Below are 4,150 nucleotides of genomic sequence, written 5' to 3'. Positions count from 1 at the left end.
ACTCATGCCAGGCGCGTGTGCGTGCGTGCCCAAGATCCTGAGAGGAGAATGGAGGAGAAGGGATTGTGGCGTGGCCATCCCCCCTGGGGGTTGATTTCTCGCTTTCTGTCTCTCTGTCTGTCTGGTGAGCGCACACGCCCTATAGGAAAAAAAAATGTTAGAAACCTTCTCGTTGTTAAAACCTTGAAACATCTGCCTTGCTATGCTTGATGTATTGATATTTAAATAATTATGTTATATTCAAGGACTTATTTTTCCTGAAAATACTTAATGAAGCTGTAAATCAAGGCTAAATGCCTACTGACACATTACCATTTGAGTTGCCTGTTCGTGTAACCATTTTCCAGATTAAAAAAATCTGAGCCCTACAGATGTTAAATAATTTTCTCAATGTCATACAACTGGGAGTTGAGGAAATTATATTTCAGTCTAATTTTAGATTATATTGACTTAATCAATATGCTATATTGCCCCTACTCATAATAGATAAATCTCTCACATACCACAAACATACATATATAATAACATGATAATGGCATGGATTTTTTTCTCACTACTGCCTTTGTTTTGAAAGTTTCTCTACCCCACCCACCATTTAATTTAAATGGAAGATTCTGGATAGAATAAACATCTCATTTCTACATCACTAAAGTCAGCAAGAGTAGAAATAAAACTGCATTCTCACTTTAGCCCCTTTGCCTTTTCTGTAAGTATCAAGAGTTTTTATTTGAAATATTTAAGAATAAAGCAATGATTAACTGGAAACTTGGCAGTACTCTGTCACTTACAGTGTGAGGGGATGTCTTCATGAATAATATCTCAATCTGATGTTAACAGTTGCTTTTATCAGCATCTTAATTTTTCTACTCTATGGCTTTTTTAACTTTCCTTTTTTAATAAGACAAAAGCAAGAATTCAGAGATTTGACAGAGAATCTATATAAAGCATAGAAGAACAAAAAGATACTGTCTTGGCACTGTTAATGAAGAGTCATATTTTTAAAAAACCATGAAAGATGTTGGAAGAATGTGGGCGTGTATTCATGAATCTTGTTTATTTTCCTTATTTTTCTTTGCATAAGAGTGCTATCTGCAATTTGGATGCAAAACTTTGATTTGACACTTCAACTAATAAAGATAAGAGTGGAAAGCAGAGCCATAGCTAGAAAACAGAAATGAAATAACAAGAAAGAAAGCATTGACATTAGAGGGATTAAAAACAAAACAAAACAAAAACAAAAACAAAAAATAACTAACAAAGGCTTCTGTGATTCCTGATTTTTCTTTCTTTTTCTTTTTTTTTTTAGAGAGAGATTTTTGCTATAGGGCATGTGTACTCCCTGGAGAGACACAAGAAATCAAGAAATCACCCTCTAGGGGAGATGGCCATGCTGCAATCCCTTCTCATCATCCTCCTTCTCGGATTTTTGGCATGCACATACACCTACTTAGTGTGTGGTTTAAACTGCTGGGTCCAGGACTTGAACTAGAACTGACTGTGAGATTCCAGCAATGTAACCATTATGCCAACTGCTGGTCCCAATTCCTGAATTTTCTAACATATTAGCCACCTATGTAAAATTTTTGTGAAACAAGCTTGAGTTACTCTGTTTTATGGAGAGTAAAGTAAATTTATAACATAAATTATATATATTAGAAAGTATAATTTGAGATAAACAGTATATTACTAATTATAGCACCTAAAATTTACATCTTTATCCATTTTTCTGAAATTCTTCTCATTCACCTTGATTCAGGAAGTGCTGGTTGTGCAGTACTACTCTGGTTTGAATGAGCTAAACTCCCCCCAACCCCCTTCCAAACTCGTGTTGATATTTAGTTGTATTGTGAAGATAGTAAGAGGGTGGATAATCTGGCTATGGATTAAGATGTGGAGCCTTTGGGAAGTGATTAAGATTAGATAAGGTCATGAAATGAGGCCTTGTGACTGAATACTGATGGTTTTTTAAGAGGAAAGAATGAGAGGAACACAGACATGCAAGCTCTGGCCATATGATACCCTGTGTTACCTCAGGAATCTGCAGTCCCACAAGCAAGAATATTCTCACCAGACGTGGTCTCTTGAACTTGGACCTCCAAATCTATGAATTAAATCAACTTCTGTTATTTATAAATTACCTCTTGCAATGGCTATTAGTAATAGAACAAGCAATAAAGCAATTACTGTTGACAAACATGACAAAAACGAATACTTGAAATTCATACCTATATTGGGAAAAATGTAAGGATAATAATGAAAATAAAAATAAAAATGCAACTAGACTAAGTTCAAGATAGGATTAAATTTATCCTGAGATTTTAGTGATACCCTGATGCATTACTCAATTTTAAGATGAACTTTTGTTGGAAAGAGGACATTCGGTCACACAATTGGAGGAAAGGAAACAAGATGATGTGCTTGGTTAGAGTCCAAAATGAAAACTCTGCTTACTTAACTTTTTCTATTGAGGCAGTGGCCCTGCTTGGAAACTATGCCACCCTAGACACCAAGACCCAATATTTATAACAATAGCAACAGCAAAAGACTTATACTTATCTGAAGGTAGAGCTTTCTGACTTTGCAACAGGAACTTCATTTTTCTTTCAGCAAAAGTAACCACATCTTGATCATCTAATTTCTTTTTCTTTTTTCTTTTCTTTTTTTTTTTTTTTTTTTTTTTTTTTTTTTTTGGGGGTTTTTTTCATAGGGGGGACTTTTTTTTTTTTTTTGAGAGGTTTTTGCTACAGGGTGCACGTGCTTACCAGAAAGACAGAGAGAGATAGAGAGGCAGAAAGTGAGAAATCCCAGCCCCCCTCCCAGGGAGAATGGCCACGCTGCAATCCCTTTCTCCCCCATGCCCAGCGGGAGTTTAAGCCACAGGATTGGACTTGAACCGTGGTCAACTACATGGGAGTCCAACGACAGAGCCATTAGTCCAACTGCTGATCAAGGTCTCCCTTGATCATCTAATTTCACTTTGATAATATGGGAAGTTTTTAAGATAAACTAATTAAAGCTTACATTATTTACATTTTCAAAAAACCTTTAGGTAATGTGTTATATGTATCAAGGTCAGTTAATTAGCTCTTTTAATTTGATAAAATGAAATTTATATTGACTCTCCAGCCAGACAATGAGAGAGAGTGAGAGGAATTCTAATAATGTACTTAAACCATAAATAACTCTTTACTTGATTGCCTGTGGGTTTCTAAAATGGCAGACATGTGTGTGTTTTCCTTTAATCTTGTGATCCCAGAAACAGTACTCAAAGAAATGCCAAAAAATACTGCATTTTACCCTTATAAAGGATGATATCAGAAAATTTGGTGGACCAAATTTTTAACTTAATCTATTCCTATTCCTTATCATTATTACTGACCCTTCAATGAGCTACCAACCAATTTAAAATCGGATATCTCTTTCAAGAGTCAAAGTTTCATGTAAGAGCAACCCTAGCCACCAGAAAAAGAGCCTCCTTTTTATTGGGAACCAACATAATTTTTCTGAATCAATAATGTAAATTTCTAGCTGATGGTCCTTTAGATGAAGTTAGTGACTCAGAAGATAGAAAACACTTTAAATATGTGACATAGCCAAAGCAATTAAAAATGTTATGTAGACATTCTTGCATATTCTAGAAAGAGGATGTGACTCCTCTGTCTGGTAGATAAATATTACTATTAGGAAAGAAGAGAGATCGTTTTCCTCCTGGCCCATGCTGTTTAATATTTCAAAGTTCTTCCAATTTAAGCTGGTTATTTTTTTCATAACAGTCCGGTGAGAAAACTAGGAATTGGCATTATCGCAGACGAGGAAATCAAATTCCTTCGAAAGTCACTGCTTTGAGGTAAATCACCTGAAGGGGTTGGTAAGAATTAGATGCCAACTCCAGGGTACCAAAGGCTTGATATATATTCGCTGTTGTCTCAGTTCATGTATTTCTTCTCTCCGATTTATTCAGAAATAGGTTTTCAGTAAGCTGAAGATCAAATTAGCATCTCTGAAAATGAAGAGACCAGGAGAAAATGATATATTCTAGAAGGTAAGCGTCAGAGGAAATGAAACGAATAGATTTTCTTTTCTATCCAAGACCTTGTCTCCTCTTCTTTGTTAATTAAATGGTAGTGAGAGAGAGAGAAACTATAGGGAA

This window comes from Tupaia chinensis, unplaced genomic scaffold, assembly GCF_000334495.1.
Source record: "Tupaia chinensis unplaced genomic scaffold, TupChi_1.0 Scaffold000541_1, whole genome shotgun sequence".
Classification (NCBI taxonomy): Eukaryota; Metazoa; Chordata; class Mammalia; order Scandentia; family Tupaiidae; genus Tupaia; species Tupaia belangeri.
The sequence above is the reverse complement of the archived record's forward strand: the minus strand, read 5'-3'. Positions refer to the sequence as shown.